This window comes from Carcharodon carcharias, chromosome 22 (genome assembly GCF_017639515.1).
Source record: "Carcharodon carcharias isolate sCarCar2 chromosome 22, sCarCar2.pri, whole genome shotgun sequence".
Taxonomy (NCBI): domain Eukaryota; kingdom Metazoa; phylum Chordata; class Chondrichthyes; order Lamniformes; family Lamnidae; genus Carcharodon; species Carcharodon carcharias.
This window is the reverse complement of record NC_054488.1, coordinates 18506770-18522753: the sequence shown is the minus strand read 5'-3', so window position 1 is coordinate 18522753 and position 15984 is coordinate 18506770. Positions and strand designations below refer to the sequence as shown.

General features: G+C 41.7%; 1 protein-coding gene and 1 pseudogene across 4 annotated transcripts in view; both read left to right on the top strand.

Annotated features, from left to right (window-relative positions):
• The window catches only part of LOC121293710, a 62292-nt gene that overhangs the window by 10602 nt on the left and 35706 nt on the right, over positions 1 to 15984 (top strand). The window lies entirely within an intron of this gene.
• On the top strand, positions 12502 to 12600 carry LOC121293990 (annotated as a pseudogene).

Genomic DNA, 15984 nt, shown 5'->3' with positions numbered 1-15984 from the left:
TTGCTCGAGGCTTGTTAATTTTATATGCATGTCCAAGTTAAATAACCTACCTTACATCTATATTAACTGTTCCTTCTAGCATTTTAAAGATTTGGGTCATGTTATCTTTTCAAGAAGGATCAGCAATGTTTTCAGTTGCAATTATGTAATCATTTTGGTCCCTGAAAGTTTTTGTACCAAATGCTGGATTAAAGGTAAACTGAAGAAATGGATCTGACAAAATTTTACTTATTCATGTAAAGGCACCAGAACATAAAACATGCAGAGAGACAAAAGAACCCAACTAAAGATTGTGTAACTGTTGCAGATATATAATTTTTATCTTATTTTATTGCAAGTCATCACAACAGCCCAGCAAGGACCATTGCTGAACGCAGAGCTTCAAACCATCAATAGCAATAACTACTGCATTTATAGCCTAACAGCTTGTTGTGGCAGGTCTTCAGTTGCCTCGTGTCGCTTAGCTGCTTCCTGGATTTGCTGCTGTGTTTTTTTTAAGCAAACATACGCTTGTATTGAGCAACTTTGTAATTGAGCAGATTAGTCTTTCTGAAGAATGCACTGAAATAGCCTGACGATTTTGACCTGCTTTTTAGGCAAAACTATGTTTTCCTTTTAAATTGTAAAATAAATCTGAAAATCAGATACTTTTGACGCCAATGTGGCTGTACTCCAAGGGGATTACCTTATTCCCATTTTGTCTGCCCCAGCAGAGAGCGTACACAGAGTCTGACGCCAGTTGAATTATTGAGAGAGCAATTGATTTAAAAGAAAATTAAGCTACCTCGGACTGCTTTAACTTTGCCCCCAATGGTAATGTTGTAGTTTAGATAACAGCTACATTTATCTTTGAAAAGATTTAAAGTAATTTTTTCCTCACTTCACTTAGCATGTGTGATTCACCCTTTTGACTGGGGACTTGACCTGCTCTGGACCTCTGTCAAAAATGTTTTTAGTTACCACCAGCCATTTTGTGATTTTCTTTTTTTCCTCCCCCTCTCCTTTGTGTGGTGCTTGCCCTCCTCTGGAGAATTCTGGCTTTTGTTGCGTGCCTATCAATGACATTGCAGGAAAACTCATTGTTTTAAGATTTGTGGGTTTGAAGCTGCATTTTTACCAATTCTGTGTTGGAACATCAAACCACAATTACGATTTTGTGATCTCATACAATGTTTCACCTACAGACAAAAATTTAAACACCTTCACCCTGAGAATTTCTTTGACCAAAACGTGTTCATTTCATTGCAGGGATGTCTTGTGTAAGTGATTTGGTGTTTCTATGAAGTGATTAAGTCTACATCATATGGTTGGCAAACAAAAGTGTTTGCTGAGCACTTTTGCTTTGAGTTTTCAAACTAAACATAATTCATGAATATAAGCAGTCTTACTATCAGACCTGCTGCCATGCTGCTGACTGCTGGTTCCCACTGTTTTCTTGCATCCATTCATCAGTCTTTTGTGAGCTCGCTTCTTTGTTCTCCTCTGCTATGTTTACCTGAACTGATTTTTTTTTACATTCTAGCTTCTGCTGTTGTACATAAGTCTCATTTTGTACAGTGTGTATTTTCGCTTGACCACTAGATTTTTAAAAACTCAGCCTTTTATTTAAGTGTAAATCTAATTTTCCTTGATCCATAGAGCTGGATGGTCGAGAGATTCTTTCCAAGTCTTATTTAATTAACTTATTTGTCAACTTATTTATGTTTCTTGTGTGCTATGTTCTTGGCAACCACATGTTCAAAGTAATTTTACAGGAGAGTTTAGTTAAAGATAATACAGTACTTTATTGTCCTCTTGGTAAAAAATGGAACTTGAAAAATTGTTTACATTGTTTATTTTTTTAAGGCCTTAGATTTTTGGTTTTAATATGTTGGGTTAAGGTACACTTGTAGAGAATGCAGCAGACCTTTACTAATGCACCTATCTTGCACTGCACCCAAGCTTTAAATGTTTTATGCAGATACACATAAGGAGCACCTTTTCTAATTTGCGCACTTTCCATGATGGGGAGATTGGCTCAGATCTTCTGGGCTGTGAATCGTCAGAGACGGAATGTACCCCCCAAGATGTCCTACTGGACCTCTCTGAAATCCTAATGCACTGACCCTGAAAATTGCCCTGGAAGTTTAATTTCTGATGGCAACTCCCCTGCTCCCCAGGATGCTCTGCAAAAGTATCCACCTCTGAGTTAGAGCCAGGAAATGTTATACAGAAAAATCCCAGTCTAGTCCTGGGTAACTATAGAACTGACCCCTGCCCCACACCCTCCCCTGCCAATTCAGGTTGGGTGGGTGTATTCAGGCCTTAGGGGCTGAATTAGGAGCAGGTGTAGGCCATTCGGCCCCTCAAGCCTGCCCTGCCATTCAGTAAAATCATGGCTGATCTGATTGTGGCCTCAACCTCACATTCCACCTACCCCCGGTACTCTCTGACTCCCTTGTTAGTCAAGAATCTATCTACCTTTGCCTTAAAAATTATATTAATTGAACCTGGGGAAGAGAGTTCCAAAGATTCAAAGTCCTGAGAGAGAAAATTTCTCTTCATCTTAAATGGGAGACTCCTTATTTTTAAACTATGACCTAGTCTCTCCCACAAAGGGAAACATCCTTAGAACATCCACCCTGCCATTCCCCTCAGCCTCTTATATGTTTCAATAAGATCACCTCTCAATCTTCTAAACTCCAATGGAGCCCAGCCTGTTTAACCTTTCCTCATAAGATAACCCCCCCACACACCAGTCCATCCGAGGTAACAGTCTCTGAACTACTAATGCACTTATATTCTTATGTGACTCCAGACCCACAGCAATGTGGTTGACTCTTAACTATCCTCTGAAGTGTTCAGTTCAAGGGCAATTAGAGATGGTCAACAAATGCTGGTTTTGCCAGTGGCATCCACATCCTGTGAAAAAATAAAGGGAAAAAAAGATAGAGTCCACTATGGGGCACATTGTACATGATTTGTGCAAAAAATCAAATGCCATTTGCCATTGACTCGCAATTTGTTGCAAATGTAGTTTAACTGAACTTAATTAGAATCAGCCTAAAATGCAACTTCCAATCTTACTTGAATCCAATTAATTCTAAGTAACAAGGACCTTAAAAGGTCTTGCATTTCTTTCTTTAGTGCCTTTCGCAACCTTTACAGCTAATGAAGTGTCTTTAGAAGTAGTCACTGTTGTAATGTAGAAAAGGACACAGCAATACAGCTCCCAGATGTGGTACTAATTCATACAGGTTAAGGAGGTTCTCGGTTCAGTCCTTGGACTGAGTAGATCTGGCTAGGCAGCAATAGAGTGACTTCAATTTGTAATTGCACCCTTGTTTGATGGGATAGGAAATGAAGGTTCACTGCTGGGCCATGTGTGTTGGGTGATTGCCTGATTGGGCTAAACATCTATTCAGCATCCATCCTGTCAAGTCCCCACAGGATCCTATATGTTTCAATAAGATCACCTCTTATTCTTCTAAAATCGAATGGATACAGACCTAACTTATCCAACCTTTCCTCATAAGATAACGCCCCCATCCCAGGTATCAGTTGAGAACCTTCTCTGAACTGTTTAAAAAACACTTATATCCTTTTTTAAATAAGGAATCCAAAACTCACCAGCGCCCTGTACAACTGTAGAAAAACATCCCTGTTTTATATTCCATTCTCCTTGCAATAAATGACAACATTCTATTTGTCTTCCTAATCGCTTGCTATACCTGCATACTAACTTCTAATGATTCATGTACCAGGACACCCAGATCCCTCTGTACCTCAGAGTTCTGCAATCTCCCTCCATTTAAACAATATGCTGCCAAAGTGGACAAGTTCACATGTTCCCATATCATGCTCCATCTGCCAAATTTTTGCCCACTCGCTTAACCTATCACTGCCCCTTTGCAGACTCTTGATGTCCACTTCACAACCTCATCTTCTCGCTCTTATCAGCCTTGATATCTTTGGTTGTGTTTTGGTTAGTCCACTGTTAACTATTTGTGCACCCCTGTATGTACATTCTTCCCTTAATTATCAGGTTGCATAAGAAGTGCCTTCATGCCTGTCTTACGCCATTCAACACCAGTCTATCCTCTCTGGCAGACTATTATTAGATTGAAGGAGTTAGAGGGTGGGAAATAATTGGACCAGTACATATAGATACTATACTGTTCCCACTTTGGAGCCCCTGTTTTGCAGCCATAAATCCTGTTGTTTTTGAATTTCCATAATAAATTCTGATATCCTCATTTAAAATGGAAACTGTTGATGTAAACTTTTCATGCTGGAATTACACCTGTGCACCAGTGGTCAAAACTGTGCACTGCCAACTGGGTGGGGAGGGCAAAGAGAGTTAAGGAGGTTAATTGCAAGACCTTCTCATATGCCACTTGAACTATAATGAAAATTGTAAGATTTTTAATTTATTACAACAATCTTTTTTTTTAAAAAAAATAAAGCTAGCAAATTATTTCACATTAGGATCTTCCAACTTGGAGCCTGAAATTTATAAGCAGCTACAGTTGTGCATTAGTTGATCTTGGAGTTTACGAGGAGCCACAATATCCTGGGTCTGCTTTTTAAACCAGTTCCTCACAGGGAGTGCTTGAGAAGTGGCCTTAATGGAGCCAGTCAGGTTCGCAGACAGACATGCTGTGCTCCAGACCCCTGAGTACCACTGACTAATCCCACAGGTCAGTAATTCTTAGCGAGAATTACAGATCTCGGTAATCTGCAAGATTTGATTTTAATGTTAAGAAAAATGAACTCTTGTAAATTCAGTTGAGCCCCATTTTTCTTTCTTCTGTCTATACTTTTTCATCTATGCACTCCTCTGCTTTTTGCCTGTTTGTCTCTGCATCCTTCCTCTTCTCATTTTCTTCTGTATTTGTATGGTCATGTGAAAAAATAATGGTGGTGGAGTAGAGGGAGAAAGCCATCTTAATAGGCGGAGTTGGTAGTGAAGACTTCAGTGGCTTTAAAAATCATATGCCCTCCTTCCTCAAGCCCTCTTGCTGTTGCTAACTAACCTAACAATGAACACTCCTAAAACAAACAACATGACTGTCCTCTACTGAAAAAAGGAGCATGGTGTCATTGATTTGAACTCTAGTCAACCAGTATAGCCTCGTACTGGTACCAGAATCTCATTTGAGACCTATGTACCCTGGTAATGTGTCGCACGTAACCCAATCAATTTTGTTCTTTTAGTCCTTCAGCTCTACTGCTTGCTGGTTGGACTGTTTGAGAATGGTTGCACCATTGTTGGAGAAAGAGCAGCGTGTCAGTTGTCTGCCAGTATCCCCAGCTTGAGCTAAGTGCAAATTAAGACGAATATTGTAATAAATTTTGAGACTCCATAGCCATGCAATTGGTTAAGACCCAAAATTGGGCAAGGGAATCTCAATGCGTGATTGACTCCCACCCATTGTTTTCAAACTTTATGCTGCCTAATCATTGAAATCATTGTAGCACGCAACCAGCACTAAGCGCATTGATGAATGGCTGCACTCCTGAGCAGGAGGGCAGAAAAATGTGAGAAGCTAGCACAAGTTCAAACCAGCCTGCATTACTGGAAGCCAGCCTGCACCTCTTGAAAGGAAGAGGTGCACTTTGACTGGAGCAGGAACTGAAAGTCATTGTATAAGTGAGTTCAACTTGGGGAAGATAGAATAATACATGGCAGAGAGTAAGTGCTAATATTTTTCAACACTCAACTGGAGGCCTCAGTCAAGGAGGAGGACCTGGAGGCCTTACAGCCAAACACTCAAAGCATTAGGACCAAGATAGATAGGTTCTTGATTGGTATGGGGATCAAAGGTTACAGGGAGAAGGTGGGATAATGGGTTTGAGAAACTTATCAGTCATGATTGAATGGTGGAGTAGACTCGATGGGCCGAATGTCCTAATTTCTGCTCCAATGTCTTATGACCAGATAGGGTGTAGTGGGCAATGCCATGAGCCTAACCCCAAGGACCTGCTTGCAGTGCCACGAGAAGTTCAGGATCAGTGAATGCATCTTCAAATACCATATCCCACCAACTGCCCACTAATCTCTCTCACTGCTCAATAACCACACTCCAATCACTCACCTACCATCAATCTCTATCGATCACAATTCATACATAACGTTCATAGCTTCAACTCACCCTCACACGCTTGGCACTGCTGCATATCTTGCATTCTATCTCGCAACTTGCACACGCTGCCAGGTACTAAACCTACCACTTTGACCAACCTTTTGGCAACATGCCCTAATAGTACCAAAAACAGAATTACCTGGAAACACTCAGCAGGTCTGGCAGCATCGGCGGAGAAGAAAAGAGTTGACGTTTCGAGTCCTCATGACCCTTCGACAGAACTTGAGTTCAAGTCCAAGAAGTCTTGGACTTGAACTCAAGTTCTGTCGAAGGGTCATGAGGACTTGAAACGTCAACTCTTTTCTTCTCCGCCGATGCTGCCAGACCTGCTGAGTTTTTCCAGGTAATTCTGTTTTTGTTTTGGATTTCCAGCATCTGCAGTTTTTTTGTTTTTATGCCCTAATAGTGCCTTAGTGTCAAAGGGCGGGATTTTCCACATCTGCCCGCCACCGCGATCTTCCGGTCCTGCCGCAAGTCAATGGACTTCTGGCTGGGGCAGCGCCTCGCCCACGGTGGGTCCCGCCTGTGACAGGGCCGGAAAATTCCAGCCAAAATATGCTTTATAACACACTTGTGAAGCACCTTGGGAAGTTTTATGTAAAAGAAGCCATAGAAATAGAAGTTTTTATGATAGCCACATCACCCAAGCACACTGCATCACACTCACTGGCACACACCCCTTTCTTGCAGGATAGGGTGGCACATAACTGGAGGCAACAGCACCTAACTGGTGGGTGACAGGCATGGCTGCGTGCCCTTAGCCCCTATGGAGGAGACTGTGTGCACCATGACAGACGTTAGCTTGATAACACAAGTGAGAGCTAATATAGAAAGTTAAGAGATGAAGTGAAAAAGAAATAAGAGCAGGAAAGAGAGGACAAGAGAAGAGATCATCAGCCAACATAAAAGGGAATCCAAAAGTCTTCTGTAGGTACATAAATAGGACAAGGGAGGTAAAAGGAGGAAGGAGGGATTTACTCATGGAGGTAGAGGGTACGGCTGAGGTACTAAATGAGTACTTTGCACATGCTTTAACAAGGAGGAAAATGCTGCCAAAGCCATAGTGAAAGAGGAGGTAGTTGAGACACTGGATGGACTAAGAATTGATAAAGAGGAGACAGTAGGAAGTTATGTTTTTTGTAAAGTTTATACGTCTCTGGGACCAGATCAGATGCATTGAAGGATACTGAGTGGAGTAACAGTGGAAATGCAGAGCACTGGCCATAATCTTCCTATTCTCCTTAGACACAGGGAGCATGCTGGAAGACTCGAGAATAGCAAGTGCTATACACTTATCCAAAAAGGATGTAAGGATAAACCTAGCAACTACAAACCAGCCTGTGTAAAATTGTTGGTAGAAATGATAATCCAGGACAAAACAGAGAGGGTTGATGTGGTGTACGTGGACTTCCAAAAGGCCATTGATAAAGTGCCACAAAATTAGCAAAGCTGAAGCCCATAAAATAAAAGGGACAGTAGCAACATGGATACAATGTTGGCTAAGTAACAGGAAACCAAGTAGTGGCGAACGTTTATAAAAGCAGAAAAAGGTAGAAATACTCACCAGGTCAGGCAGCATTTGTGAAGAGAAATAGAGTTAACATTTTACAACAGTTTTGATGACGAGTCAGCAATCTGAAACAGTAACACTCTCTCTCCACAAATGCTGCCTGACCCAAGTATTTCCAGTACTTTCTATTTTTATTTCCGATTTCCAGCATCTGTAGTATTGTTTTTGTTATGGTAGTGAATATAAAGCTGATGAGCTGAGGCACAGATTGACACTTGGCAATATGATATTATTACTATAAACAGAAACTTGGCTTAAGGAGGTGGGAAAATGGTAGCTCAGCGTCTCCAGATATAGAGTTTTCAGGCAGGATAGAGAGGGGAATGATAAAAAAGGTGGAAGTGTAGCATTATTGGTTAAGGAATCAATTACAGCTGTGAGAAGTGGTGATATACTAAATGAATTATCAATTGAGCCTTATGAACTCAAATAAAAAAGGGGCAAGCACATTGCTAGGAGTGTACAAAAGAACCCCAAATAATGGAAGAGAGATAGAAGAGCAAGAATGTAAGCAAGCTTCTGAGTGTAAAAACAATAGCACAATAATAGTTGGGGACTTCAGCCACCCTAATATCAACTGGGATACAAACAAGTATGAAAGGCACAGAGGGCACAAAATTCTTGAACTGCATTTGAGAGAGTTTTTTTAGCCAGCACGTATCAAGCCCAATGAGAGGGCACACAATTCTAGGTTTAGTCTTAGGAAATGAAGCAGGGCAAGTGGATGACCATTTTGGAGATAGTGACCATAATACATTTAGGTTTAGCGTCATTATGGAAAAGGACAAAGAACAGGAGTATAAGTTCTAAATTTGGGAAAGACAAATTTTATGAAGTTGAGAAGTGATCTGGTGAAAGTGGACTGGATACAGCCACTTGAAGGAACATCAGTGACAAATCAGTAGGAGGCATTCAAAAGTGAGATTCTACAGGCATAATGTAGACATGTCCCTACAAAGAAAAAGGGCAATGCTGCCAAATCTAGAGCCCCTTGGTTATCCAGAAGCATACAGGGTAAGATAAAGCAGAAAAAGAAAGCTTATGACAGTCACAAAAACTTAATACTGTAGAAAGCCTAGAGGAATATAGAAAGTACAGGATTGAAGTAAAAAAGGAAAATAGGAAAGCAAAGAAAGGATATGAAAAAATATTGGCAAATAAAATCAAGGAAACTCAAAGATGTTTTATCAGTACATTAAGAGCAAGAGGATAATTAAGGAATGGTTAGGGCCTATCAGGGATGAACAAGGTAACTTATGTGTGGATGCACGTGATGTGGGCAGGGTTCTCAATGAGTACTTTGTCACTGTCTTCACAAAGGAGAAGGATGATGCAGACATTCTAGTTAACTAAAGAGGTTTGTGAAATATTAGATACAATGAGCACAATGAGAGAGAAAGCACTGGAGGAACTGTCATCCTTGAAAGTGGATAAATCACCAGGGCCAGATGGCTTGTATTCCAGACTGCTAAAGGAAGCCATGGAGGAAATAGCGGATGCTCTGAGGATCATTTTCCAATCCTCACTCGATACAGGCGAAATACCAGATGGTTGGAGGTCTGCAAACATTTATTTATTTAGAAAATGGTGCAAGGAATAGGCCAAATAATCATAGGTGGTCAGTCTGACTTTGGTGGTGGGCAAATTATTAGAATCAATTCTGAGACACAGGATAAACTGTCACTTAGAAAGGAACGGATTAATCAGGGATAGTCAGCATGGTTTTAGAGGAAGGTTGTGCCTTAGTAATTTAATCAAATCTTTTGAGGAAGTAACGGAGAATTGATGATGGTAGTGTAGTGGATGTTGTCTACTTGGATTTTAATAAGACGTTTGACTAGGTTCCACATGGTATACTGGTCAGAAAAGTAAAAGCCCATGGCATATGGGAATATGGCGAGTTCGATTCAAAATTGGCTCAGCAACAGGAAACAAAGGGTAATGGTTGCTGGATGTTTTTGTGAATGGAAAGTGGTCTCTAGTGGCATTCTAGAGCTGTTGGGTCTCTTGCTGTTTGTAGGATATGATTTAGATCTAAATATGAGAGGCATGATTGGGAACTTTGCAGATGACACAAAAGTTGGTTGTGCGGTTAATCGTGAAGAGGATAGCTGTTGACTCCAGAATAATCTCAGTGGTTTGGTTGAGTGGGCCGAAAAGTGGCAAATAGAATTCAACTCAGAGAAATGTGAGGCAATGCATTTGGGGAGAGCAAACAAAACAATGGAATACCCATAAATGGGAGGATATTGGGAGGGGTATTGGAAGAAGTGGGAGATCTTGCAGTGCATATCCACAAGTCCCTGGAGGTGGCGGGACAGGTAGATAAGGTGGTAAAGAAAGCATATGGAACGCTTTCCTTTATTGGACGAAATATAGAATACAAAAGCAGGGATGTAATGATGGAACTGTATAAAACCCTGGTTAGGCCACAGCTGGAATTTTGTGTACAGTTCTGGTCATCGCATTACAGGAAGGACATAATTGCTCTGGAGAGAGTACAAAGAAGATTTAGAAGAATGTTGCCAGGGCTTGAAAATTGCAACTATGAGAAAAGATTGGATAGGCTAGGGCTGTTTTCCTTGGAACAGAGGCTGAGGGGTGACTTAATTATGGTGTACTATGTTATCAGGGGCCCAGATAGAGTAGGCAGGAAAGACCTGTTTCCCCTAGTGGAGAGGTCAATTACCAGGGGGCACAGATTTAAGGTGATTGGTAGAAGGATTAGAGGGGACACAAGGAAAAACTTCTTTACCAGAGGGTGGTGGGTGTCTGGAATTCGCTGCCTGATTTGGTAGTGAAGGCAGAAACCTTCAACTCATTTAAAAAGTACCTGGATCAGCACCTGAAGTGTTGTAACTTGCAAGGCTGTAGACCAGATGCTGGAAGATGGGATTAGAATGAATGGCGTTTTTCTTTTTTTTTCTTTTTCGGTCAGTGCGGACACGATGGGCTGAATAGCCTCTTTCTGTGCTGTAATTTTTGTATGGTTCTATGGTTCTACCTAGACATGGGTGTGCAGGGCACACGCTTCAAATCTGAGGATGACACAAACCTTGGAAGTATTGTGAACAGTGAGGTGGATAGTGATAGGCTTTAAGAGGACATAGACAGGTTAATGGAATGGGCAGACACGTGACAGATTGAATTTAATGCAGAGGAGTGTGAAGTATTTCATTTTGGTAGGAAGAACAAGTTAAAGCAATATAAGATGAAGGGTACAATTCTAAAGGGGGTGCATGAGCAGAAGGATCTGGGGATATATGTGTATAAGTTGTTGAAGGTGCTGCGGCAGGTTGAGAATATGGGTAATAAGGCACATGGAATCCTGGGCTTTATAAAAACAGGCTTTGAGTACAAAAGCAAGGAAGTTATGGTAAACCTCTATAAAACAGTGATTGGGCCTCAACTGGATATTGTATCCCATTCTGGGCACCACACTTTAGGAAGGATGTGAAGGCATTAGAGAGGGTGCAGAAAAGATTTATGAGAATGGTTCCAGGGATGAGAGACTTCAGTTGTGTGGATAGTTTGGTGAAGCTGGGGCGGTTCTCCTTATTAGAAAAGATGGTCGAGAGGAAATTGGATAGAGGTGTTCAAAATCATGAGGGATTGGACAGAGTAGATAGCAAGAAACTCTTCCTGTTGGTGGAAGGGTGGAGAATTGGAAAATAATGATTAAGAGAGCCAGGGCTGACATGAGAAAACTTTTTTTATGCAGCGAGTGATTAGATCTGGAATATACTGCCTGAGAGTGTGGCAGATTCATTCATAGCTATCAAAAGGGAAGTGGGTACTGATTTGAAGAGAAAAAGATTGCAGGCTGTAGGGAAAAGGCAGGGGAGTGGGACTAGATGAGTTCCTCTTACAGAGAGCTGGCAGAGACATGATGGGCCAAATGATCTCCTCTTGTACTGTAACCATTCTAGGATGCTATTACTGGAGTATCCATGATTGAGGCTCTGGTCAACAATGGGACTAAAACCAATTAAGGTGATGTCCTTCAGAAATCCCACTTTTCCTTTATCCCAAAATCTTTTCTGATTTACAAGCTGCAGGAGGAGTAAGCATGCACCTCTTGCTTTCCCCCAGCCTGCTCTCAACACTACCCTACATTTGTGGCTTACTTCTTCAGATACCCAAGAGGTGCACCTAGCCAGGCAGCGATGGAAAGGAAAGAGTTGAAGGGATAGAAAGATATTGGTGATGAAGAAACACTGTCATCCACTCTTGTACTCATAGACAACAGCTCAGAAACTGACAGTGCACATATTTTGTAGGATGGTTTAGGAGTGGGATCTGCACATGTTGAGACAATGAGCAAGAGTGAGTTACAGCTGGAGTTTCACACAAGGACTTCGATGGACGGTGTACAGAAGAAAATTGATGGATATGCACATTGAAATGCTTAATGCATTGGCAGGCTTGCCAGAAAACCCGTCATGAATGCTAAGCAGCATGGAGGAGTCCTCCACAGGCTTTTCTTTCTAACATAGCTGAGGATGCCAGTGTTCAATGAGGCTTACAAGGTGTTGCAGCATACCAACAATCTGCCCTTCCATGGATTGCTGAAGTGCCATCTGGTTGAGTGGCAGTGACACTGTGGAGCTGCTGTCTTCTCTCAGGGTTACAGCAGTTGTCCTCATACGACGGCAGCTCTATCAGTGTCTGTTAACTGTAAATTAATTGTTTAATTATATTCAGGTGATGGGCATTAATTGGGGTTTCACTTGAGCACATATAAAGAGACAACGATACATAGAAGATTAGCATGGCCCCTGCGCAAGGATGACACGCAAATTCGTGTTTATAATAAAAAAAAATAAAGAGACAACGATACAGAAAAGATTAACATGGCCCCTGCGCAAGGATGACACGCAAATTCGTGAAGCGTTCCATATTAAAAAAATATATATAAATAGACACTTGCGCAGCCGGTAAACACCTTGGGGCCTGGAGTCCATTGTCATCCCTGGGAATGATATTTTATTTTCATAACGTAAGTTTCCTTTGACATTTTGTTTTAGTTATGGTGCCCCATCATGATCTGTCACCCCTCTAATTAGTTTACTTCATTGTTTATTAGTTATACTTAATTAAGAGCCTATAAATAGGAGATAGCCCCTTTAAGGAGTTGTTACTTTGTTTATTAGTTTATTTGTTAATTAGTTTATTTTACTGGTAGTTAAAAGAGCACTTAAAGAGACACTTATTGAAACTATGGTGGGGTTGGATTTTTATGCTGCTAAGAAGTTGGCCTGTAGGATGCTTCCCTCGATCAAGTCAAGGGTCTGTTCTCAAAATCCAGAAGTATACTTATGCCAAATACTTGCCTGTCCTGTACCCTTGACATTCTTAAAGGAGGCAGGTGAAGGGTGTTCTGCTACTCTGGGTAGTGCAAAGAGTTTGTCCACTCAAAGAAGGTACTCTGCTCAATCATATGCCTCCTGCAGCTGGTGTACTGGATCCAACTCTTCTGCAGCTCTGTAAGCATGAAATATTAGTTTGATTTATTAGAATCTAGTCTAGCTTGATTTAAAGTTTTCCTCCATACTTCTCACTCACGTGGACTAATGAGTATTGATACAGAAACTATTGTATCTTTGAAGAAAGAGAATGGACAAACAATTGAAGCAGAGGATGATTGAGGGTTATGGGAGGGGAGGGGAGCAAGGTGGTGGGATGGTTTGGATTGTAGTACCAATGAGCTGATACTGATCAAATGGGTTCTGATTCTAAGGGCATCATTCACTGTTGGTTGAAGCAGACTCCAAACTGAGAAAATAAGTGGCCTATTTTACTGTAATGAGCTGTTTTCCATAAGGAATTTGTCCCACAGTAAAAATTATAGCTGTTGTATTTATTACTGTTTGTCTGCTCCAAGTTGTAGAAACAATGCAAATAATTTGTAAATTTTGAAAGAACCATTTTATTTATTCATTCAAGGGATGTGAGCATTGCTGGCAGGGCCCATCCATAATTGTCCTTGAGAAGGTGATGGTGAGCCACCTTGTTCAACTGCTGCAGTCCATGTGGTGTAGGTACACCCACAGAATTGTTAGGAAGTTCTAGGATTTTGACCCAATGACAGTGAAGGAACTGTGATAATATTCAAAGTCAGTCTGCTGTACTTGGAGGGGAACTGCAGGTAGTGGTGTTCCCATGCATCCTCTAGATGGTAGAGCTTATGAGTTTGAAAGATGCTGTTGGAGCCTTGGCGAGTTGCTGCATTGCATCTTGTAGATGGTAGACACTGCTACCAGTGTGTGCTGGTGCTGACTGGAGTGAATGTCAAAGTGGTGGATGGGGTGTCAATCAAGTGGACTGCTTTGTCCTAGAACATTTGACACTTAAGTGTTGTTGGAGCTATGTTCATCCAGTGGCAAATGTTCCATCACAATCCTGACTTGTGTCTTGCAGACAGTGGATGCTGAGAGTCAGAAGGTGAGTTACTTGCCATAGAATTCCCTGTCTCTGGCCTGCTCTTGTAGCCATATGGTTGGTCCTTTTAAGTTTCTGGCCATTGGTAACCCCCAGGATGTTGCTGGGGCTTCTGTTATGGTAATGCTATTAAATGTCATGGGGAAATAATTGGATTCTGTCTTGTCGGAGATGGCCTGAATATTATCCAGTTATTGCTGAATGCAGACACTGCTTCAGTCTCTAAGGAGTTGCAAATGTTACTGAACACTGTAATCATCAACGAAAACCCCGATTTCTGACCTGTATGACGAAGGAAAGGTTGTTGATGAAGCAGCTAAAGATGGTTGGACCTAGGACCCTACCCTGAGGAACTCCAGCGATGTCTGAGGCTGAGTTGATTTGTCTCCAACAACCGCAATCACCTTTCTTTTGTGTGAGGTATGACTTCAGTGCAATGTCCTGTATGCCCCACGGAATTTCCCATTGACTTTGATTTTGCACAGCCTTTGGATACTGCACTCTTTCAAATGCGGCCTTGATGTCAAGGGCTGTCGCTGTCACTCTCACCTCATCTCACCTCACCTTTGCATTCAGCTCTTTGTCCATGTTTGGACCACGGCTGTAATGAAACTGGAGCTAAGTAGCCCTTTATGAGGAAAGAAACAAGTTAGCGACCTGACGGAAGTTACCATTCATAACATTGCAAAATATGTTTGGCATTTGTTTTTAAGTACATGAAAAGTTGGTTAGAATATTTCTGCTTTGATGCAGATAATTCCTTTTATATTTCATCACCACAAGCCTTTTAATAAAATGTATCATTCAACTTTTGACAAAAATGTTTATGTATATTTCTCTCATTTACCAAACATAATCGGCTTGTGGTAGTGCCATGGTATGATGCTTTAACAATTAGCAGAGAACTGATGTTTCAACTTTTGCATGTCTGACTAAACTGTTAATACAGAAGCTGGAGGATTACCTTGTGTCTGAGAAACTTGAGAAAGAAAGGGGGATGGAAAGGAAACTAAATTTCAATATGTGGTTTAAGAATTGAATTCAGTTAGTTGATTTCTACATTCTACATAAGCATGGTTTTTGTTTGGTGAGGGTACATTAAATCATGCCCATCAGGTTGATGGGATGACTGACATCATGGTAGCTTTGTCACACTTGGAAGATTGCTGCAGTGTGATGGCCTGTAACTTCCGTGGAGTGGCAATCAGAGTTGATTGTCACTCCGCTGCTACTTACTTACCTGGATTGAAGCCATTCCTTTCTCGCCTGACCTTTTGACTCAGGCTGGGTGAGAACAGCGTAATGCAGTGGGTTCCCGAGGCCTTGTATCGAGGGCTGGAGAGTTGGAGGTAAGGAAAACAAACCCCCTTTTCTACGGCACTAGCTACAGTAAAACAGGCAAGTTTCAATGTCCAGCCACTTTACAAAACCAGGTAGAAGGTAAATGAGTAGGATGGTGGGGGTTTGGGGATGCTAATGGGGGGGTCAGGTGGTCAGTGGGGTGGGAGGGCAGTCAATGGGAAGGGAAGGTGGTTGGTGAGGGTCCCATGGGGGTTTGGGGAGCCACAAGAGGGTGGAGGGGGTGGGTGTCGGTGGTGGTGGGGTGGGGGGGGGTGGTCAGTGCTATAGTTATCCAGTAGTTAGAAGTGCTTTTAATTCTTATAACTTTTTCTGAGTAAATATTACTGTAAGACAGTTGGAACCATATGAAGTTTGCGATTGAAATCACATTGTCGGATGGTTCCCATTGCAGGTCATGTGCCCAACGGAAGATTTAACTTCCCGGGCAATTATCGTGCAGTCCTTACCTGGGGGCTTGTGACGGGGGATCCCCAGCGCTGGTTTGGG